At 39.3% G+C, this 25,168-nt stretch overlaps 1 pseudogene across 1 annotated transcript in view; it reads right to left on the bottom strand.

Moving 5' to 3' along the window:
- The window catches only part of LOC310906179 (putative tRNA methyltransferase 9B), a 54,141-nt pseudogene extending 33,477 nt beyond the window's left edge, over positions 1–20,664 (bottom strand). Inside the window, exon 1 of the transcript in view lies at positions 20,562–20,664. The product of the transcript in view is annotated as a putative tRNA methyltransferase 9B (transcript). The remainder of the gene's footprint in view (positions 1–20,561) is intronic.
- Positions 20,665–25,168: the final 4,504 nt, after the last annotated feature.

The raw sequence follows: 25,168 nt of genomic DNA, 5'->3' as shown, positions 1-25,168 counted from the left end.
AGCAGTCTGTGTAGACAAAGACCAACAATCTAAAACTATCCTGCTAGAGAAGAGGTCACCCCAAATCAAGGATGAACACCACTGATTCTCCAAAAAGTACAGGTACTTCACCTCTGAAATGCTGCAGAACCACTCACAGTGTGCATGAACACAGTGAGGTTTTATCTTGACAAATTGTATGACAGCCTCTTCACTGAAGACTAAATTTCATCTGAATACTAATGCTGGCATTGTGTTGACTTTACAATGCCGAGTTCTCTCACTCCCACTATCAGCTCAACCACCATACAAATTTCCTTCATTACTGCTGTGACCTCACATTCCAAAACTCTCCCTTGCAGGAAATTACATGCATTTCAGTGCTGGCAACAAGTAAGGTCTGACAAATATTCCGCTGCAATGGGATTTGAAATCTGGACTTTGAATGCTTTCATCTCCAGATGATATCCTATCATAGGCTTTTTCACATGAAGCTTTAAAAGCATGTGTCCGCCTTTGCAAAGACACACACACACAAAAAATCACTGAAGGGTGTGAAATTGCAATTAATATTGGCTTCCAAAAGTTAAGCCAATCAGAGAAAGAAATTCAGTTTATATGCACCTTTTCAATAGGATGAGGATAGGAAAAAATCTTTTAAAAAGTATTTTGAAAGAGAAAGGAAACTTCCTGTCTTCTCAATTACATGAATAAAAACCTAAGAGCGTTAGAGTTGCTGCTTCAGGTTGTGCAGGTAGCATGAAAAAATAACACAGAATCTATATGAGTACTAGTCTCATTATACCATGATAAGAATTTATCCCACACAACCAAATCCAAGTTCTAGTTTAAGAAATAATCCCACTTGTCACAGATAATCTTGGTCAGTACTTTAACAATATCAAAAGCCCTTACAGGGGGAACTGTTATCTACCAAAGTAGGGAAGGATTGTGGATGGAATGTGCTGTGTTTTGCCAATCCCAGTCTGAGAAAAATTCCTTTTAGGGTCACAGGGCAGGTTTCAGTGGTTTTCAGGCTGCAAAATACTGCAAAACTTCTAGAGCCTAGCAGAAAGGAAATGCAGCTTACTCCATCCTGGCCTTCTCCTCTGCTGTTCCTGAAACTGAACACCAGTTCTAGAAACAGAATAGAATTCATCTCTATGGTATAAGCAGGAATGATTTCCATCCTTCAGACTCTTTCTGCCATGACTGTCCATTATGTCTATAAAGCCCCAGTGTCACTTCAGGAAGCTGTGAGCTGCGCCTGAACTGTACCACAGGCATCAGTAGTGTGCCACACTTAACTTATGCTCCCCATTTATGTTTCAGCTATTATCTGTGTGGGTAAAAAGCAGCTTTCCATTTTCTGTTTCATATGAACCTTATAATTTCTGTGGTCTATCTGTCCCACTGCATCACACACACCTGTATCCAGGCCATAGCAGGCAGAAAACACATGAAGGTGCCAAATGATAAAAGGCTCAATTTTAACTGCCAGACTTGTGGTGGGTCTGGATTTCTTTCCTCTAAACTCACTGAGTTCAACATGCATGTTGGAACAGGGTACCTGTGAAGCTGGTACCTGTCTGCCCCTTTGGTTAAGATCAGACACCACTTTAAGAAAACAGCGGGGAAAGGAGAATGTGCAACACAGTTTCATGAGCCATGTATCCTTTGAAAATCAGGAAATGAAATAAGTTGGATTCTGTAATAATTGACTTTGTGTAAGTGGGTCTGAATTGATCCAATGGATTAATATCTGTGAAAACTTGGAAGGAAAAATTCATGACCCCATATATTTTTTTCCCTTCTCAGCTCTTCTCTCTTTGTTTACTGCAGTTCATTTGATCTTCAGGCAGGTATATATTTTATCTGAGCTCTTCCAGGAAATTCTGTAGGTATTTTGGAACTGCTGTACATTTTCACCAAGGTAACTACACTCAGAATATATAAAAATATATATTTTGTCCCACTATTCTGCTTGTTTTTCACTTCTGTGCCCAGGCCTTCAGTTCTTTACATCTGCATTCCTGCATCAAGTCTCCACTTCAGAGGCATATTCCCAAAAGTCTCAGTTTCTTGAAATGCAGTATTTTTTTTAAAAGCAGAAATGACTTTGTGCTCTGACACTTGAATACCTGAGGGATTTCTACTGAACTTACTGTGTGAATGTTGACAGAATCAGCAGGAGACAAATAGAAGCTTTACTCTTCTAAACAGGGTCATGGAAATGCCACTGTATTTATAACGGAAGGTATAAATCCCCAAACCCCTTTGTTCATTGTTCTGCAAGAACTTGCTTAAGCAAAACTCAACAAAAACCACTGGTGCAGCAGTTCTATTAGATTACACCATCAACAGAGGAAAAAATGACTCTGGAAGACACAGTCTTTTTCCAGAATTTCCTTGTTTTCCACCATACTAGTTTGTGCCTACTTAAGAAGAAGACTTATCATGTACAGGTGTATTATTAATGTTATGTTAGAGGTAATATATGGCAACGTCTGCAATAATCAGTCATTGGAACTTGGTTGACATAATAGGAAAAATCACTATCTTTGAATAACTCGTGTGTCTGACTTGTTTGACTGAGCTGGCAGAGCTCCCAGCAGTGAGAAAGTCCCTGGGCAACCATGCTCCAGTTTACTAAATACTCTAGTCCCATCTTCATTTGGAGGGCATACGGACAGAAGATGTAAAACATCCATATCCAACTCTGTTCATTCCTAAGTAAAGGTCAACGCCAAACAGAAGATGAACGACTCCAGAAAACTATGCAGTAAACATGGTGAGAGAATAAGAGGACAGGAACAAGTGAATAAACAACTAAGATTAGATTAGGATAGATTTGTACCTCATTCTGACCCACTTCTCCTTGCAAAACAGGATGAATTGCTTCAGACATGTTTTAAGTTTTATGTGTGCACTCTCTGTCCTACTGCGTGCTTTCTGCCATCTTCACAGGCAGAAAAGAGACACAAAAATGGAAAAGAAACGCATGCAATTCCTCATCAGGAAAAGGCTATGGGGCATGATGAGATATGCAAGACCTTTACCATTTATTCAAAACTGATGACCAAATTTGCATTTGGCATCTATGAGCACAACAACACCCAGGGTACAGAGAGCAGAAATTCAGCTGCACACACATACACACACAAAAATAAAATAGGTGTGATATGCAGGAGCCTTACAGTTCTGAGGACCATATTAAGGAAGGATAACGTGATGTCTCTCCCATCTCCTTCTGGGTTGCATGTATAAAAATATGACTAGCTGACTTCTGCTCCTTTGATGCAAAGACACTTGCAGCAGTGAAATTGAGGGTATGTCAACACAGTATTCACAGGCATAATTTTGGATTTTATGGGTATACCCAACTTTCAAAATATGTAGTTCATGTACTCAAAGCACTGTAACTGTGGATAGAGTCCAACACATATTTTCTGACAGTGTTGCCAGAAAACATAAATACTGAAGTTCTGTCCAGACTGGGTCTCATTTTGGAACCTGTTCAACCTCATTTTTTCTCCAAACCCAGGATAAACTAGCTACAGAGTTGTTGTTGTTGTTGTTGGTGTTTTTTTTTTTTTTTTTTTTTTTTTTTTTTTTTTTTTTAAATAGGATACAACTTTCTATTTGGGCTATTCTAACCATAGTACTGTGACACCACATACTGTGCAGCATTTCAGCATTTCTTCTGCCGCCAACAGCAGTAAATCGAATGTGCTTGAGCCCATGCTGGCACTGAAGCCAACAGACAGCCAATGCATGATAGGCAACAGAGACAGAGCAGCCATGCAAACCCTCTTTCCCCTCTCTAGTGGATAGCTGGACCCATAGTTCCACTGCAGTCCTGGTCCATGCCTACTCCTGATCAACAGCCAGGATTTGTGTATGATTGCAAACATGCTCATAATTGTGCCAGCACAGCTCTGAAGTGAGTCAGAGACCAAGCCAAAGACTGGATCTCTGCTCACTTCTGTTGCTTGACTCTTAGAGCTTGTTTTGGGTGACTCAGGAATGCTCAAAGACATAAAGGGACAGCTTAGAGGAGAGCTCACTCCAGGGACTGTCTGCAGCAGGCAGCAGAGGTGTATCTGTACCTGGAATGGCTTACAACAATCCCAGTTTCAGCTCCTCAAACTGTGCTGACTTATCTCAGGGTGTGTCATGCTCCTTGTGTCACACTGTGCACACAGGACTGCAGAAAGCTGCAACACAGGTATCACATTACTTCAGGCAATCCAAGCTGAAAAGTAGAAGACTCACAAAATAGCAATTTTTGTCTTTGGGCCTCAAAAGCATCACTTGAGAAGTCAATGTACTAGATAAAGAGCAAGTAATCTGGATGTGAGCCAGTTTGCCTCAAATTGCTCTGTAGAAACCTCCTGTTAAGCACTAAAGAAACAGCTTTTGAGGTATTGCAGAGATTTGGAATAACCAACTGGTTCCTCCATTTCCTTTTCTACTTCCATGACATCTTGAGCCTCCCCTTCCTTAGTACAGCGGTCCCTTGAAATCCTTTACAGAAGCTCTTATGCACTGGACAATAACAGAAGGGATGTGAGGGCCTTTGACTTGTTTGGTACTTTGGGTCAAATTTAAAGTGGCCCTCACATCTAGGCCTGCAGGTCTATCTATAACATAAACATCTATATTTGCCCTAAAATATCCAGTTTGAAACTACTATGCTTCCAACTCCCCCTGATTCATCCTTTGGCTGTCTCATCCTTCAGTTTGTTCTGCTTAGGCTGAGGATTTGAGAATGGGAGGCCAATAAGTGACCGAACCACAATCTCCCTCATATTCCTCGTTTCTGACCTTCAATGCCTTTCTCTGCTTTCCATATTAAGAGACTAGCTGGATAAAGAGCCAAAAAATTCACACACCACTTATGAGGAGCCCTCTATTTTGCAGCTAAGAAGCAGAAAATGTGGGCTGCTCTGCTGTGCTTTATGAAGAGAGATACAGATGGTATAAGACAGCTCACGTGGTTCAGAATAATTGAGAGGGAACCTCAGGATAGACCTGACATATCAATGTAGACATATTATAGTTCCTCTGCAGATGGTGCACACCATGGCATATAGATATACCAGAAGCTCTTCACCACATAAAAGTAAAAGCGGCATGCCTTCTAAAGAAAAAACCTCAAACACAGCCACACAGCTAAAATGAAGCAATCAGTAATTTTGCCACTAGGTCTATTTCTTGAGCTTGACAAGTGCCTGACTAAAGAAAAATAAAAAAACATTGTCTCTTATCTTAAGTTATGGACACAAAGTGATTTCTGTTTCCTGGGTACATGCAGAAGGGAGAGGATCCTCTCCCTCCTTTTTAAATGACACGGAGAATATTTTGTTTAATCAATTAAAGTCTGATGCTGCTACACTTCATTTAGAAGTTCTGACTTTATTATACTTTTGTTCCCTTTTTAAAACTGTTTCTACTTTTTCACTGTAAAATGCTTCGAGCTGCAAATTATTTCTGCATTTCAGATTTATACAGAAATTGTATAAACCAAAAGAAGAAAAATGAAATTATATTCATGCAGCTGTTTCTGCCTATCACCTTTAATCTTTCATGCACTTTAAAATATGTGCTTCCCACAAAGGGAGAGAGAGATCTATTTTTGCTTTATGTGAATATAAAAGTAATTTGTTGCCATAGCAATATTTTCCCATCCAAATGCTCTGAACACCACAGTTGCTTCAGGTTTTGAGCAAACTGTAACTATCCCAAAAAAACATGTCAAGTATTATGCTTCAATAACCTTTTCAGTTCCATTATAATCACGTCTTTCTGCTAGACATTATTAAGAAAAAATAATTCAATAGAGATGTTTATGTCTATACAAGCTTAGTCCCAGAGATCACTTTCAAAATCATTTGCTCTCATCTTGCTTAATTCAATTTCAACTAAATTTCTGCAGAATGGACTGAAAAAAAATCTCTATCCAGTGGGCCAAATTATGAAGCCCACAGGAACAGTGAACAGATTTAGAGCAAAATGTTAATCCCCTACATGTTCTACTTTCTTAAATTCCCCACCTCGTGTAGTGCTCTTCGTAGGGTTCTCAGAGATGTTAGCCCTGTTCATTTCCATAGCAACCCTCTCCACAGAGTGGAACAATTTGTTAAAATTGTTGCGGTTCAGCCTTTGAAAACGGCAATACCACAAAGACTTGTAGGAGAACCCTCCCAGAGCATGGGCTATGAATCGCCACCAAAACACCATTTTTTTCACCTTCATTTTGACCCTGTCCTGAAAACAGCAACTTCCGTGGCTCTGGGAGGACATTTCATGCAAGTTGGAACTGTGGATTATGCTGTGCAAAACGCAGCACCTGGTTGAAGCTTACTATGCATTCTTATTGCAATGTTACATAATGTTTAAATAAAAATAAAACAGAAACCAGATGACATACGTAATCTTAAAGATCCTAATAAAAACTCCAATCCCAGAACACAAATGTGTTGGCAGCTTTCCACTCTCTTCTACCCTCCCCGTAAGAGCAATTTCACAACATGGGGGATTTATGTAAATTGAGGTCAGCTGCTTCAGCTCATCAATGGTGCTCCCAGACATGATGACACATTAAACTCCATCAAACCTGCACACTGGCCACCTGATGCTCATAGGTCTGGTGAAGTTTTCCTGATGTGACCACAGGTAAATCCCTGTGCAGTTCATCTGTAAAGAAGGCACTGCTGGTGTGTGTGTGTCCATTTTTTACTGTTTCAGATTGGATGAGGGTTGTGCCTGCCTAACTGTCTTTGTTACCTTGCACACATTTTCACCAGCCATTGAATGCTTGCTTATCTGTTTTGCTGCACATTCCTCAGCTTGTAAACCCTTTGGGGTTATTTATGATCTAGCCCACAGGGCCCCAGCCTAGCAAGCTTTTCTGTAAAACCACAATATAAACACTAAATAAACATGCTTGTTACAGCCCAGACACACTAACACAGTATCCAATTTCTAAAAAAATCTATCACACACTTTCTTAATCCAGATGTAAACAATGATTTACTGTTTTATTTAAATTATCACCGTCTGTTTAAACTGGACATGAAAAGCAAAATGGTCTGTTTTTCCATGCTCTCACAGCCAACCTGAAATGCAATATGCATTTTGTACTTCTGAATATATTGAATCTGCTGTGGATGGCTGCTCTGTGCAGTCATCTGCACTGGTATTGCCTACATGTGTGTTTTATACAGCGACACAGAGAGGGAAAGGAGATAGTAGAAAACAGCAATGTAATAGAGATCATGAGAAAAGTGGTCAGGAAGCCTTCAACTGACAAGATATTTGCAGTACATAAACTGCCATAACATATTTGCCTCAAGGAGAAGTTTCATGGTCAGCTTAAGACAGACTAAATCCACATACTAGTGCAAACCATGAGCACTCTTGCCTTCTCCTCTGTCCCAGTCTGCAAGTTTCTGTGTACTCCCTTCTGCAGCATTAACGCAAGACTGGGAAAGTGATCTAGACAAAAATGTTTTTCTGTTTTTGAGTTTGGCCAGGTTAAAGTCAGGTCACTTTCCAGACTTGATCATGCAACCAGCCATCTAAGCCTCAGTAATCACCGCTTTCAAGGGCATCACATCTATTTCAATGGAGGTCAGTGAATCCCTGTTGTGAAAGAACACAACTAAGTTTCATATGGATAGTGTTCTCTAAGGGGGAATGCAAAAAATAACTATCCATCAGTATGTGTCAGGCAGTTTACTTCCAGAGGAAACAACTTACTGTAAACAATCTTTCTGTAAGACAGGCACATATTTAAATCACTATTTTACAGATAAGGAAGAAACTGAACTACATAAAGTTTTATCCCTAATGTCAAAGAGGAAATACAGAAAACATGCCTTTGTACAAAGCTCCTTCTCTTTGCAGATGCACCTTTTTTAATGTGTGAGTGCATACATTTAAAGAGATTTATATTACATAAAGAAACGGGTCTAACAGTGTCAAAAATTGTTTTCTTTTTTTCAGTCAAAAAGAAAATAACAACTGATTTTAGTAGTAAAATTGTAAACTGGTTTATCGTTCCATATTTTACATTGCTGACTCCTAAATGTGTTTTGAGATTTTTTTATAATGTTAATTCAAGTTATTCTGCTTTACCAAGGAACAATAGGTGTCAATATTATTGCAACGTCATAGTGCTTATTAATACTATTTTATTGTTAAATTCAACTGACTACCACTTGATATGCAGTGAACTTTAACCATTTTAAACACAATGGTAGATGAGTTCCAGTTGTACTTGTATCAGTCATAGTTTTAGAAACAACAGCTAACAATGAAGTTTATTACAACGAATGATGCACTGAACCATTTTCTTTTTGGCTGTCTACTTTTTCTCCACAGTCAGGCAGTTCCTCAACTGGCAAAGCTCCAAAAGGCATGGAGATTCATAAATGCAAATATGTATCAAATATGCAAACATTATGGATCTGTGTGCCCTGAAATATGCATGCTCTTAAAACACAGCAACATAGTTTCCTGATAATACCTAATGACATCTGACAGCTCATATTATAAACAGATTTCCTTCTGGAAGAAGAATTAGTGGGGAATACAAATGGGGGAATGCAAGAAAGTAAAATAAGTATGTTTACAGGAAGGACAAGTAGGAAACTCCCCAGTGCTGATCGTGCTGCAGAAACTCCTGATCATATTGCAGTACATGGGGTGGAAGGTCTGTGTCCCCAAATCGCACTGCAGAGGGTTTGGGAAACTCTGGGAAAGGAGAAATAAGAACTGGGAGAAGAGGTGGGTCAATGAACCTGCAAGCATGCAGGCTTCCCAGCCAGACTCCTCTGGAAAGAAGGATGAAGCCACTGTGAAGGTACCTGGGAGGCAGACACCAAACCCTGACAGACCTCTCCAACCCACGGCTCATTATCATGTGTTAGGTCAGGGCTTTGCACTTCATGGGGTCAGGGATTTGTTCCTCCTTTCACACAGTGATCCATCCATCAAAGCTGTGCAGTAAGCAGCTTCACCAGCTGGAAATAATGGGCCAGAGGAAGATTTTATTTAAACAGGCAAAACACTGGGAGGGCCACTCTCACAGTTGCCTAAAGGCCCTTCATGCCACCCTGACAGCCAAAGCCAGGCATGTGGAATTAAGATCCCACACAGCAAAGGTGGCTTGGTGTCAGAATGGCATAACAATCCACAGTTATTGCCCGTGTCCTTGGGAAGCAGAGCCATGGGCAGGGCAGTGTGAGGCTGCCCTGAGGAGCCTCTCGCAAGGGGCTCAGGAGGGAGCAAACCCTCCCTGGCTGATGAGCCCTGGCACCCCTCCTTCCCCTGCAGCTGCTTCTACACCAAGGAAACCCACTCAGCACTTCCTTTTGTGAGCCTGGTTTATGCTGGGATCCTGAAGATTGGCCACGGGGTCGTAGGAGCCAGTGCACTGCTTCAGGGGAGACACCAGTGGTGTCCAAGCCTCCCAACTGCACAGGAGCCACTGCCCAGCCCAGCTCTGGAAGGCTCAGCACAGTACAAGAGAGGATTCAGGTCACTGAGATGGATACGGAAGAAAAAATCTTGGGACATGGGGAGTACTGTCATAAAACATAAAGCCTTCAGACATGAAACATCTCATGAGCTAAAAGAAATGGAGGATCACACACAGCTCAATCCAGCTCCGGATTGTCACAGTTTCACCTCTGACCTGCTGCACAAAATCGCTCAGATTCATTGACTATCCACACAAATTTTGTTCCATTACAAATAGAGAACAATGTGTTTGGCCTTCCTGTGAGGTGCTTCATTTTCCATGGAGGAAAAGCAGAATGAATGAATATATATTAATCTTCTTAATTAATACATGGAATCTGCCAGGCAAATTTCATGATTTTACTTCGTATTTGTACAGCACCTCATGCAATATGGGTCCTTTTTTTTGTTTTAACTAGGGCTCGCAGGCACTTGCAGGTCAGCAACAGTACACAGAGTTAATTATTCCCTTGCATGGTTGCATAAGGAAAAAATATTTTTTAGAAATAAAAGTAAAAAAAGAATAAATTCTGGAAGGCTGTCTCCTGAGGCAGCCTATTTGCATCAAACCTCTTCAAAACTAACTGAAAGAAAAAGCAAAGAAAACACAGTATATGAATAAAAAACCCCAAACCAACAAACCAGTCCTAGCAAATATAACATCTTAGACAACTAAGCAAACATATATAAGACATATTTTTTCAATTAATTTTTTGATATCATGCAAAAAAGCCTCACTCCCAAACCCCTAAAAGATACTTAGTTAAGATACCAATACTATGAATATATGCATGTCTAGGTTTTCTGATTTCTGATTTAGTAATTTCAGGTGTTCCATTTGTACTTGAAGAAGTCAGAAATAAAACTTCAGTTCCTGATCATGCTGATTCTGCAAATACTTTCTTAGATGAGTAGTACTCACTCATCTAAAATGGGGGTTTAGTCCATTATTTCCTTCCTTCCTTCCTTCCTTCCTTCCTTCCTTCCTTCCTTCCTTCCTTCCTTCCTTCCTTCCTTCCTTCCTTCCTTCCTTCCTTCCTTCCTTCCTTCCTTCCTTCCTTCCTTCCTTCCTTCCTTCCTTCCTTCCTTCCTTCCTTCCTTCCTTCCTTCCTTCCTTCCTTCCTTCCTTCCTTCCTTCCTTCCTTCCTTCCTTCCTTCCTTCCTTCCTTCCTTCCTTCCTTCCTTCCTTCCCTCCCACTCATTTTGTTTGTTATTTTTGCCAGAACTTTTCTCTGATTACAGCTTTTTGAGGTGTCATCAGCACGTACTCTTGGCAGTAGTTTTGTTTGGACAGATAGAGAAGGCTTACCTACATGAAAGGAACAGGATTTTCATGCCAGATTTCAGTAGAACTGGACTTCTACTGTTGATCTGATGATGTTTGTAAGCAAAAAAAAAAAAAAAAAAAAAAAAATTCTATTGATCTTGCTATTGGTCAGTGGGTGAGGTCAGTGGGAACCAGTGTTTGTCACCAGACCACAGTGACTAATATTTAAGAGAGGCAATTTGGTCCTAAGCATCTCAGTTCTGCTTTGAGTCAACTGCACCTTGGAGACCCTTCAAAGTTGTCCCAGTCTAGCTAAGGTAGCCAAGAACAGGAGTTATCTCCTTCTGGATCTGTCCTGGGCTTTTAAAAGTTATAAATATTTCCTTTAAAAGCCTTTATTTATTTATTAACTCTTACACTGCTGTCCTCCACTGTGCTCTTTTTTCACCTTCTCACCAGTAAATAAACTTCTCTGTCAGTACCATGGTTGCTTACAGATTTTCAAAAGTAGAACTCTTTGTTCAGCCTCCAAAGGTCTTTAAGAAGGGGCTGCTAATTTATATGCCAGCCCCACTAAAAGCATGAGGGCAAACCCTCTGTGTACATGAGCAGAGCTCATTAAATTCAGTGGAACCATGCCTCCAAGTCACCCAGAATTCTGCTGTACACAGCTGTCAAAGACAGGAATTCACAAATAAAACAATCTGGTAAGAAAATTATTTGGTAGAAAAATTAAAGTCTTTAAGATGTGTCACATCTTGCTAACACTTTCGTATACATTGTTTGAATTCAAAGGTGTCAGGAAGGGAAAGTCCTAGAACACTAGAATATGAAATTAAGTAAAGGATCTCGTTATTTCTCTACCATGTAGTCTTTTATTTTTCATTATAAACACCGTCTGGTCTGTGATTAAGCTGACCCTTTGCTTCCTCTGGCTGTGCACTTCTGCCCTTATTCTACAAGGCACATATTTTACCTAAATTGGATATTAATTCAATAAATTTATAATATATTTGTAACTGAAAAAACAATTGAAATGTAGTTCAAGTATACAACTTTCTTGGCTGGTAAAACTGTTTTCAGTGGTGTATTTTTATGTTACAGGAGTAACTGAAAAATTATAAGGGCCTGACTAGAACATTCCTGACATTTTTTATTGATCTGGGACTTGTTTCTACTGAAAAAAAAAAAAAAAAAGCAAGGGAAGACATCAGAAATTTCAGAGTGATGGTTGCAAGATTTTTTTTATTGGTTAAGAACCTAACTCAAAGACCATTTCTGTCAGTCATGAAACTCCTATTACCTTCAGATATATTACTGAGAATGTCATATAAACCATTACTGTGAATGTGTAGTACACTTACAAAGCATAAGCAATAATGCTTCTTAGCACTGTTGATGCTAGAAGCTAAAAGGAATTGAATAGCGATGCTGAGCTTGGGAATCAAATGGCTCAGAAAACATATCTTGACATGTGCTACAAACTGGAGTTATGCACAGCATAGCAGTCTATTTTGGCATGCTAGCATTTAGGTAATTTAAGGAAATATTTAACAAATAACAATGGATGTGCCATTGTATTCCAGTGAATTGTGCTTGTGTTAAGTTTTATCCAAAAGCCTCTGTAATGAGCTAAGAAACTAAAGTTACTAGTGAATTTTCTAACTCCTGTTAATTAAATAGGTGAGAATAATTTGAATTGTTGTCTATAGAATAAATAGGATGATAGGATTTCCTCATGTTGTATTCACCATAACAGGAGGAAATCTGATGTTTTTTATTTAACAATATTTGGTTTTCAATAATCCTCCTTAATTTGGAATACATTAGTGACTTAGTGTTCCAGTGATTTTAACGATTGTTAAGGTTTGGGAGAATCACAACAATAGTACAATGCCTAAACAGAATACAAGCAAATTCTGGGCCCTAAAATACACAGGGGATTTCCTCTGATTTCAAAGAACTTGTGGAACATCAGAAAGGCAGAAAATTTTACCCACTTCTATAAATTCAAACAGATATTTTGACAGTTATCCCCCTAAACCCACTCATCAGATGCCTAATAATGGATACTATAATTACATTTTATGCTAAAGGATTAGTGGGCCATAAAATTTGCTGATAATGTGACTGATGATCATAGGATAGATGAAAGGTGACAGATATGCTAACATTTGCTGAAATGCTGTGCTAGAATTATTTATTTAACCATGTAAAAGATGATATTCAGTTGTTTATCAGATGTTGTTTCTCTAAGTTTTACTTTTTCAGCTGAAGTATGATATAGTTATTCTCAAATATGAGATAGTATTTTTAAAGAAAACCTTGTTAACGTATTTTCTAGATGGAAAGAAGATTAGAAGGTGAAAAAGCCATTTTATTCAACCTTCATCTGAACAACACTCACATTGCAATGAAAACTGCTGAAAAATTGAAATTGTCAGAGACATAGTTCTGGAATGTAGATATGCCTTTCATTGGTCTGCCGAAGAATCAGATTTAAGATTATGGTGCTTTAATAATATACATTATACACAGAAAGTAAATTATATTAAATGGATAAAAGCAAAAATCTTCCATTTTTATGGCACTCTACTCCTGTGAATATATTAAATAAGTGACTATTGATTAGATGATGTTTCAGGATTCCATTAGCTATGAAGATGCAAGCACAAAAAGTTGGATAGAATTTAGTACTTATTTGAGGATTGGAAATAAGATCTGTGAAAGATTATATGAATGAACTCTAGGTTCCAGAAAATGCACGATACAGAAATACACAGAGATTTCTGCCATGATGAGGAATGTGTAGCATGTAATGTGGTGCAATAGGTCATTATCTAAGAAATTGCAACGTGACATATTTTTCTTAGACTTAAATGGGAAAAATCCCACATTTGTCAATAAAACACTCAGAAATTAGGATACTTTGAGGTAAACTTTGCCTCTCTGGGCTAAACCTCCCACACTTTGCATCCTACAAGAGTTTGGAATGAAGAGTCTCATCACACTCTGGCTTTCATTGTAGAAAGCCCCGAGTGTGGGCATGGAGAAAAATGGGAGTGGTGGGGATGCTACAGGTGATTCAGGGATTGATACAGTCAGCATGGGAGCCATGGGCTGCAGAGCACTTCAGAAGAGACATCATCAAAGGCTTTAGAGAACCCCATTCCATGGTGACTGGCTTTTCAAGGAAAAAGGTGTGACAGCTGTTTGCAGTATGGGTACAGCGTTTCTAGGGGGATAAATTATTGCACAGAACTCTCTACACAGGGCTCTGCACAGAGCTCACCATGGTGACTTCTGAGTCACTGGGAAAAAAACCAAAATGCAAAGACATGGCCCCATATGCCCCCAGTTAAAAGGCTGGAGCAATTCCTGAGATTATTTGGGCATCCAGGGTTTAGCTAACTCCCGAGTCGGAGACCTTGCCCAAGAGGGAGGTTGGATATGGCTATTCTGCCTTGCAGTTAAAACAGCCAAATAGCATGGTCATGGCTAGAGCATGGCAGTTCATGTCAAAGAGCAGACCTCAGCACAAAATTGCTAGGGGAAAGTTAAAAATTTTGGATTTCAGAGGCCTTTACTGACTTCTGAAGCTTCTTCTTTCCTAAGACAAGTGCTTCAGGAGCCCAGTATAAACAAAGACATATGCTGTAGGCTGTTAGCTTTGTCTCGTTTAAAAGCTTGTTGGTCTTTCCTTGTGTAGATATAAAACACTGTTCTTCTGGTATTACCCATAATAGGATGAGCCCCCTTCCCTTCTTCACAGTCATCTCTAAACCCAAGTAAACTGCTTTCCAAGGTACACCTCTCAGTTCCATGCTAGTGATGGTCTTCTTGTTCTGAGCTTTTGGAGCCTTGAACTTGGTTTTCTTAAAATGTATTTTTAATGGTCCACCTTTTAAATGTCTTCCATGTCTTCCTTATGCTTGTTACTGTTTTTTCAACATGTAGAATAGTTGGCTATTTTCTAGTACTCACATCCAAGAAGTTTCTTCTATTAGTTGATGGTTGATGTTATTAGCTGATGGTTTTTTACTGATAGCTGCTTTCTGAAATCTGTCAGATAGTTTCCAACTGTGGTTGATGAGGATTTTGCAGTGCTCATGGTACTCTTACTCTCATGGAAACAAGGTGCCTATTTCTGCTTTCACCCCCTCCCAATATTTTTTGAGGCTGTTTGTCATTTTCAAGCACATTTGCTGAAAGATAAATATCCGAAAGATAAATATGTTTCATAAAAGTAGATACATGTAGGAAAATGTTGCTAGAGTTCAAATATCACTCAATAATTTCTGAATCCATTGGGTAGTTTCTGTAGTTACAGATGACAGAATGTTTGTCATTTTGAAATACCCTGCAGCAAGAAATAATAGCCCTGTGTTGATATATGCAGAGTAAACAGAAAATCTAAGTGTAATACTGTTGAAGAGTCAATTAACCAAGAGAGACACAATTCCCTAGAAAGCCAGGTTTGTTAGCTTTCAGAACTACTTGTTTAATCAGATTGCCATGTGATTCTAAGGCAAATACCTTACAAACGTCTGCCACACATCATTTATCAAACAAATTTGTAGTACAAAAAAATGAGATTAGTTTGATCAGACTGTTTTAACATCCTAAAATTATTTTCCTATCTCTTTCTATAGATTCAACCTTTCACTAGTTTTTCTGTTATTGGGCCCAGGCTGACTCCATGCTGAAAGCCTTATCAGCTGATGAACTATCCTTTTTCGAGCATTGACTTGACATTATCACTGTTTGGTCTTCCTGAATTTCCTTAGTAATTTGATATTTATTAAAAATTAACCTAACCCATTTGTTCTCTAATGTCCACACCTCAGAGGCACTCAGTTAAACATCCCTCTTTACTAGGGATGGGCTGCTTCTTTGACTTCTTATGAAATTAGATAGTTATTGAGTTCTTCTGCCTTTTCTATGTCATTATTTAAACATCTCCTTGATTTTATGTCCTATTAATGAGACCAGTGTCAAAATGCTTCCTAAATTATACATGGTAGTTTTTGGTGATGAAGCTGTGGAATATAGCAGGAGATTGAAAGATTTTGTGGTTATGATCTCCTCATACCATTAAGAGATTTAAGTTTTATTCCTACAGGCTTCCAGTGTGACATTATCAAACTAAAGCCCTTTTGTGCCATATGACCACCTCCTTCTGGAGTTGCTAGTGAAGAATTTAAAACATTGCCTGTTTTCCTTGGTCTGTTCCCTCTGCTTCCTTCATGGAATTCTTAATTCAGTAAGACTCTCTATTCTTGGTTCTCAACTTCCCTCCTTCCTAAAGGCAATCATAATCCACTGTTCTCTCATATCAAAAGACAATGAAAGATAGTTTCAGAGCCCCAAGATCTCATTCACCTTTGACCTTACTTTTTCTCCTTGCTTCTCTGCATGTCTCAGTTAATCAAACACGTAGTGTGCAACCCTGAAACTGAATTACCATTTGTCAGCTTTCATGTACACAGGTCTGACCTCCCTGTGCTGTGGCCTCTCTACCCTTTCCTGCACCAAAACTTTTCTTACATGGTCTTCTGTGATCTCTTCTTGTGCTGTGAACATTTCCTACATCACCACATTCTTTTTTCCTTGGCAACCATGTCTATGTTACATTGGAAATACCCTTTTCTTCATTTTTCAACTTTTTAATTTCAGGTTTTGTCTGTAGCTTCTCTTGCTAAATTCTTTTATTTTTGCAAATAATTTATTAGTTAAGCAAATCAGGATCTTTTAAGAGCTTTACCACATCAGTTGCTAATTTATTCTGTTTTCCTGATAATCTTAATTGTACTCCATTTACCTGATAGTTTGTGAGATGGTTCAGGCTTCTTTTTCCCTGCCAGGATTAGGATTAATACACAGGAGTCAAAGTTCGTGTTTGGACTTGGCTGTTTATTATTTCTTCTCTATTTACAGACTCATGAGCTGTGAGCTCTAACTAGCAAATTAGAGAAATGAGGTAAAATGGAGTACTTCTATATCATTACCATGTCTTTTCAAGGACAATCTGTCCAATTATGAAATGCCACCTGAAATATTTTAATTTTAAACCAAATAACTACTTGAAGTTTGCAATGTGGACTCCATCAACCAGTTACAGAAAACCACCCAAACCCATGAAGAAGGAAGAAGAAGGTGGAGAAGAAGGACCCAGGCAACACCCAAAGTTCTCCATCTTGACTCACATGTATTACTATATACTATAATCCTAAAAGCTAAGTTCCCAGAACCCCAACAAGTTTTGCATTTGCAAATAGTCTTGATGATCATTAAAATTCCTATTACGAGCTTCATGCAAGAAATAAAAAGGTTCACTTATAATCCAGCACTTCAGATTTGATGATAATCGGAGCTGGTGAGGATACCCCTGTGAGCAAGACTGGGCCCATTGGTAGCAGTGCTTGAGTATTGTCTCTAGATGAGTGGTTTTGGATGACAGCAAAATGGGCTATCTCTGTGTTCAAGTTCAGGAAGATGCACTTACTTGTTGTGGTGTGCATTTTGGATTTCCTAAGGTTCTGTATGTTTTTTTATTAAATTTCTGTAATGCTTTATCCCCGCCACTCCCAGTTCATTGTAATCCTTCCCTGATAATACCCACGGCTGCACACCCTAAGGCCTGAGTGTTCTGGTGAAGGCCAAGTGACTCAGCCAGGCATCAGGTTTCCCCCACTCCCCTTTTTCCCCATAGATGGCCCTCCTGTTCTGGATCACACCCTGCTTTGGCTCTGGGTTTTCCCCTCCTTGGGGATGCCCCTGGAGTAGAGAGGGGAATCCAGGAGGCTGGGAGCTGTCTCCACATGTGGCCATGAGCCCGAAATAAAGCTTCTTCCTTTCCATGTATGAGCCCTCCTTCTTCCAGCCATGACCACATTTCTGTCTGAGGTTCAGACCCACAGATATCACGTTTTATGGTTCTCTGAAGAGCAGAGCTAGCCGGTGCAAGAGCTCAGAAGAAACCATACTTCCTCTTCTCCTCTTTCTGGACATGATTGCAACTAGGTGCATCCACAATCAGCTACTTTATCCAGGTGTTACTACTGAAGATCATCTGCAAGTTTTTATTCTTCATGGCCAGCAGGTAGGTATCTGGCTGTGGTGCAAACTGGTGCAAAAACTGCTATTTTTAAGACTTTTTGAATTTACAATCTGTTCCTTTTTTGTTCTACTCACTAGTGTTTTCCGATTCTTTGATTTCAGGAGGGTTTCAGAGAGAAAACTCTATTCACCATTTGAACCACAAACTAGACACAGCTTATCCCTGCTGTGGCAGTTTAAAGATAACTTACTGGCACATGAAGAATTTATCCCGGAAAATACACCAAGAATTGCAGTCGAGCACTGTGTGTAGTCCAAGCCCGTGGAATACAAATGCTCTAGTGTGAGCATAGAATTCACAGTTTGGGTTTTTGCAATGTGCCCTAATCAACACTCACAGCACATAAGCTTTTTCTCCCCCCACAACACTTTCCAAAAGTGTAATTTAACACAGACAAGGAGATGATCTCAAGGAGGAATCCCAGGTTCTGAGTAGAGCTATCATGGATCAGATGCAATAAATGAGACTCAGACATAATAAAAATGCTGGTATAATAGATGACTTTAAATAAACAGAAGACTTACATAGGGATAGGTCTGGAAATGACACTAAGGCCCAGGCAGGGGAATGCATGGACTTGAAATACATCCACAATTCATTAAGACCATCTATCCTATTTATTACTACCTTTATGCCCATACAATGTAAATAGAAATGTATTTGGGAATAATTTTCTGGGCTTTGTCCAATACATTAACTGCTACAAGAAGCAGAATACTTCTGGAGTGTGCTTAGTTTCAGTTAAGAGCAGAGAATATGAAGTGATTTTTCAAAATTAATTTTCTGTCTGCTACTTCCAGCTACATCCTTCTGATCTCATATTTTCAAAATGATGGGGAGAGAGAGAAAAAACCCCCTCAACATTCAATCCTGCCTGTTTCCTAAGCAGACTTTTGCAATCTTTACCATGATTATAGAATTATTTTCATAGCCTGAGTAGGATTTTTTATACAATTGATTTCAGAGAGTGCGTACATCAGTCATTGCTGGGGTTTATGCCTTTGCTGTAAAAGCACTGACCAGGTTTTAAGAGCATGTCAGCTAAAATAATGTGCAATGGTGATAAGTGCCAAATTGTTCAGGCAGTGGCTATAGCCAGTCTTCCTCATTTTGACTGCTCCCTGGGAGGGGGTTCCAGAGGTCTGGTATTTCTTGCTTGGCTAATATTAGGCTTAAAATATTCTGATTTAAATATTCTGGGAACAGTCAAGATCTGAAAGAAAAAATGAGGTATTAGTCATGATGCATCCACTAAGGAAAGCCTGTGCCAGCAGAAAAACTGAGAAGTCTGGGGAAAGGTGGAGTGTGTAAAAGACATTCTGCCACTATCAGTTCCCCCATTATTCATTTAGGATTAGTCTCCTTTTGTCTGATCACAGAAGATAATTCCTGAAATAATGCCTCAGTCATCAGCTCTGGACACTCTACTGAGCTCAGTGCAAACAGATTAATCTGAATATCTTAAAAAAAGAAGTCCTTTCCTTTCTCCACAATAATTTTTCCACAGGCAGTAAGAGATGGGAAAGAGAGTATAATATCCATTACTGGCATATGGATATTTTTCAGTTCCTTGTGTTTCCTTACTTACAGGGCTCATCCACCCTTGATTATGTGTTTTCGTCTCCACAGTAATGATTTTGAAGCTATCATTAAATAAATTGATAAGAGTATGAGAATGTAAAAACTAAGTTGCAAACCATAAAAATCATCAAGACTTCACATGTATGGTATGTTGTATAGGGTGCCTTATACAACTCTCAGACCCAGATGTTGAATGACATTGATTATGACTGTCCCCTCTACATTGAAAGATCAAGACAAAAGGCAAGGCTGAGACCTGAAATTCAGAAAATATATTTTATTCCTCAAATATTAATAGCAGCTCCTCCCTAACCATCCTGTGACAGCTCTTTCCATGTGCTTTCATAGCATTTATGTGGTACAGGTATATTTACAAAGTGTTTACAGAACAACTCACCAATACGTTATAGAACAGAGCATATGGAATATCTCTTTTTTTTTTTTCTTCCTTTTTTTTCTTTAATGAATGTATTAAGACTCCCATTCCTCTTAACCAATAATATATTGTATACTTATCTGAATTTCTCTCCCCATTATCAAGCTGTTAGAGTATTGGTTTTGGAGGAAGATTTGATCTCCTCTGTGCTAGCTCTGAACCTGTCTCAGTATTGACACCACAGTTTGTTGGGTGTGTGACCCATTGAAAAACCCTGTGATTCTCTCTAGATACTTTCTTATAAAAGTGCTTAAATTTGTCCCTGCAGTTTTATTGCAAAGTTCTACAGTGTGGATGATATTTGTCACAGTGGTATCCAAATGCTCTTTTAGTTAATGTCTGCTATGTAAATGCATACTTCATTTAACCCACTAAATGTGCATGCCGCTGTATTACCGAAACTGCTTTGTATTTAACTTAAATTTCTTCTTATGAGATATATAAAGCCAAAGTCAGTACTCCAGAACAGCTGATGAACTAAAACTTCATTGATAACAACAACATCAAGATGAAAATTAGTTCCTTCATGTCCCACCCTATAAATGCCAGGCTTCCTCAATACCCTGGCATTATATGTTTTGCCTTTTCTTCCCGCTTAGGTATCAATGAAGACCACATATCTTGCAGACACAAGGTGAAATATCTTTTACCTCTGACATTTTTGGCTCTTCCTTCCTCAGGGAAAATCCTAGTCATACCCATGACAACCAAAAATGTTAATTTCACCTTATCCCCTCCATCATGGTCCCCCATGGTAAGATCTTATTGCAAACTTTCAGCTGTTCACTGGCCAGTACCAAACTGATTATACCCTTACCTGTGCTCCTGTGGTTTATCCTGTTCCAGCAGTGCACAGACATCAACTTCTGCATCAGAGCAAACATTATTTGCTTGGAATTGGTACAAGGTTTCAGTTGTAGTTTCAAGATAGTCTGATTCTTCCACTGCTGATATCCAAAATGGGATGGCCCTAGTCTCTAATTTACAGCTGGGACAATTCTGTGAATCACAAAGAGGCCAGTCTAGCCTCTTAGGAAGTACACCTTCTCATAAGCCATGAGTGAAATGAGTTTTGCTCTCAGGAACACACTCATTCACTATCTCCATTATCCTTTAAGCAGTGCTTTCTAAACTGCAAAATCGTTAGCAAACAGCACAGCAATCTGATCTCAAGACATAGTGTAGCTGCCAATTTTGAAGCACCATGTGCAATAACACAGCATGGTGTAATAATTTTTCCTGAAATTTTATTTCTTAAAACGTTCTTTGCTTTCCACAGTTCTCTCTCATAAAGAAAAAAACCCAACACAACAAAGGCAAACTTAGAAGTGATCACAATGTCAGTGAGAGTAAAAAGCCCAGATTAGTTATTGCTATTGTCAGGAGGAAGCTATTGTTGAACAACAACCAGGACTGCATTTTCCAAGCCTCTTGACTCATTCTTGAAATTGTGTCCCAAAGGAGTGTAACAGAGAGCAAGTCTGACTGCAGAGTGTGCAAACATGCAGCTGTGGGAACAGAATTCAGAGCTCAGCACAGCCCTTGAAATCAATGTGGCTGCACCAGAGTAGCTGAGAGCAGAATGTACCATATGCTACACATTGGAAGTCCTGTCATGAGTTAGGCAAAGAAAAATATACACAGCACACACAAAATGTAACATAACTAGTTGGAACTAGCCATTTTATGTGAGGAAATCTCCTGTGTTCTGGAAAAAATAAAGCTTCATTTTAAAATACTAAGACTGTTGTACAAGACATCTATGAAACAGTTTGTTAAATGCTATTTTTACTTTATTGTAATCTGTTTGCTTTTATTATAGCAGGAGCCATAAGCTGCAGCAAGGACTGGACAAAATTTGGAATTTCCTTCCACTTTGGGACAAGAAGTAAAAATATCAACATGCACCATGGAAAAAAGTTCTGAAAAACATGGATTCAGAAACAATTTAACGTTTAATCTTTTCATAGCTGAGCACAAAATCTGCAGGTTTCTGCAATGTTACACTGCCTGGAGGTTGAACTCCTGCCTGTTCTGGGCAGGTAAGAGAGCAGGCTCATGGCAGCAGTGGGGCTGGTTGTGAGAGGAGAGCCATTGTTGTATCATGTAGGGACAGTGCAATTCAGTATTCACCACAGGGACAGATTAAAACTGCTAAAACAGGCCAAAACTGCAATCCCAACTGTAAAATACTGTGTTGTTATGAAATCAAGTTTCTACTGAACCGAGTTAGAACACAGTATCTTGGCTCAAAGAAAAACCTCAGATCTGTTTGGGAGATCTGGAGATGTGGGCCAACATTTTACATTTTTTCGGCTGTTTTATTTTGTTGTCCACTGGTGCCCTGATGGTCTTAGAAGCTGCACAAAGCTAATTAGATAAGACAGCATATTTTTAGGTGAATTAGGTATTGCTGCCTCCATTTATGAACCCGGAATTGATGTGCCATTAGGAGGTATTTCTGCCTCTCTGACAGTGCTCTGTCTGCACCAATAAACTGAACAGACTCAGGCTAGGCTACCCCATCTAGCTTTTGCCAGCATCATCTAACACTGTGTCTGCCCATGGCTCAGGAGACTCATCCCAGTAAGCAGTATGGATGGGATCCCTCTGTTTTGGGTTTGAGAAAGAAAAATGTGGAGGTCCATAAAAAGGCAGACCTCACCCCACCTTTTATCCTCTGTGTCCTGTCTGTGATCTATTCCACACGCTTGCATGGTAAGACAAACACATGCCCATGTGGTTGGTAGGATGGACAGAAGGTCTGAGTGATAGGAATCCTTGTTTTTTGCAACATCAGTTTTAGTCCAAACCCATCCACAGTTCTCTTCATCAGGCAGATCCTGACTGCTTGTGCAGGGACATGAGAAGGGGAGGAGCTGGTGCTGATGAGTGCCAGGGGGCATGGAAAGAGTGGGACGGCAGTATTGGCCTAAAATATTTGTGAACAGTGATAGCCACACCTAACTTTAGGTATTTAACCAACTAAGTTTTTTGAGCTGTCATTGCTGGGGCTCCACACTGTCTTTCATGAGTGAAAGGAGATACTTCATGTGAGCAGAGAGAACACTGGGGACCTACAACATTCTCAATTTGGGGGCTTTGCTAAGTGCCCGTGGTCAGGCTGGAGGAACAATTGCCAGGTGGCTTGTTGCAAGAACACACAAAAGGCCTGTGAGAGAGCAGGAAGGTGGTCCAAAATGCCTGATGACAGCACAAATGATTTAACTATAAGAACATATTTCTCTTCTGATAGAGGTTTTCTTTATTAATGCAATCATTTCTATGAACATTTTATAATTGGACCAGTACCTGGAAATGAAGTATTGAAGTTACAGAGCAGATTATGCATGCACTTATGAATTGAAAGGAGAAATTCTAGCTGAAAAATGCTTTACTGAACGTTAAACCTTTCTCCAGTGAAAATTAAAGGGTTGCTTAGGACTGCCTACTTTTGCTATCAAAAGGTACATCAGATGTTGAAGTGCAATTAAAATCCAGTGGGGCCAATTTTGCAGCTAATAAAATTTATCTAAAACTCGAGTTCATTGAAGCAATTTTGATTTTCTGCACCTGAGGATCTGCTTCTTAGTTTTAATTATTTTTTCAAGTGTTCCTCTGCTGTGGTGGAAAGGGAGAAGAGGCAGAAAGAAGTCAGTATGAAAGAGGAAAGATGCATGTAATACCTTCCAAAAACAAAGGTAGCCTTAGGGAAAATGGACGCTTTAATCCAGACTAATACTAATAGATGTAGGAATATGTGTTTTCTGTTTTGTTTTGCCTGGATGTTATTTTGGTTTGTGTTTTATGTAAAAAGGATCAAAATACTCTTCAGAACTTAGTCTTAATCAGTCTACTAAACAGGCACTTTTATCTGTGTAGAAATAGATATTTGTGAGATAGGCTTATTGAGAGAATTACAAAAGGCTTACTTCTCATGAAATGAAAGGATGGCTCTTCCTTCAATTATCATTATTGTGGTTTGGTGCCTTCCCTTAAAAAGCAAATATAGCTCTCAGTAAATTGGCCTGCCCTTTAACATAAGGGTCCTCCTCGGGGTCACATAAATGCAGTAAACTGTGTAAGAGCATGTACCCAAGGGATAGGGAGGGTATATAAAGTACTTATTACGTGTGGTCCTTAATTTGTACTCATCCATTTATAATAATTCCCTCTATAGAGGGAATGCAGTCTTAAAGCCCATACTTTAGTCATCAAGCACTTGCTAAATGATGCTTTTGTGTTGCTTTATCAGTAGCCAAGGATAATATTTGATATGATCAAATGACAGCTGCACTGATTGTATTTTCTCTCCTTTCTAATACGGTTGTGCAAAACAGCTTTGATACAGAAGACACTGATGAACTCTTAGAGAGAGTTTGGCACAGCTTGCACTAATTTGAGACAATGTTTTAATAATTGTTGGCTGCATCTGCAGACCAAAAATATGTCCTGTATAAAAATCAAAACAGATGATTTGGAGTCAAGTAACTCCCCTCCTAAGAATTTTCCAAGGCTGAAAATGTCAGGAAATGTAGCTGCCCCTTTCCCTGGCTCTGTCCCTGTCCCAGCCAGATGGCAGGCAATCCCTCTGCAGAACTGGCAGGGCTGGGGATGCTTCTTCCCACCCAAGCCTGGGAAGTGGGGAAAGAAAGGGAAGGCAGACTAATGGAGAGCACAGGGCTGCTTTGGAGGCTGCAGAACAGCTGCTGGTGCCCCTTACTACCCATAAAGAAGCAATTACTGAAAACGCTGAGTGTAATTAATTGTACATAGGAAAGTCTTCAGAGGGATTTTGTAGGCAAGTAAGGCTTCTTTCTGACCATAATGGTTGTTGCCTCTGATCTGCACCCCACACTGGATTCAGCAAGGGGTGTAAAAAAGGAAGAAAATGGTTATTTTGAAAACATTTCAAATCTTTAATAACTGCATAATCATTTGGTCATTCAGAGAAAACAATAAACATTTTACTAGAACCGGAGTCCTAAAACTAATCTACAGACAGTAAACAAAGGGGAGTAAGAAAGAGGGAAAAAAAAATTAAAAAGCAAGCCTCTACCTGTTACTACCATCTAGTGGTAAAAAAAGAAATAAAGGACGTTTTTGCAGGAGCGCTGTGGGAGGGAGGAGGCTGGTGAATAGAATTAAGAAATCAGAGGATTGTTATCTGTCAGCCACTTTCTTCCCCCAAAAGCAAGCACACACAGAATCTGCTGCACCCTCCTTTTGCTCCTATTATGAAATGTGAGCACAAAGC

The sequence above is a fragment of the Zosterops lateralis genome (assembly GCF_965231275.1).
Source record: "Zosterops lateralis genome assembly, chromosome: 2".
Lineage (NCBI taxonomy): Eukaryota > Metazoa > Chordata > Aves > Passeriformes > Zosteropidae > Zosterops > Zosterops lateralis.
Note: the sequence above shows the minus strand (reverse complement) of the source record. Positions and strands in the feature narration are given on the sequence as shown.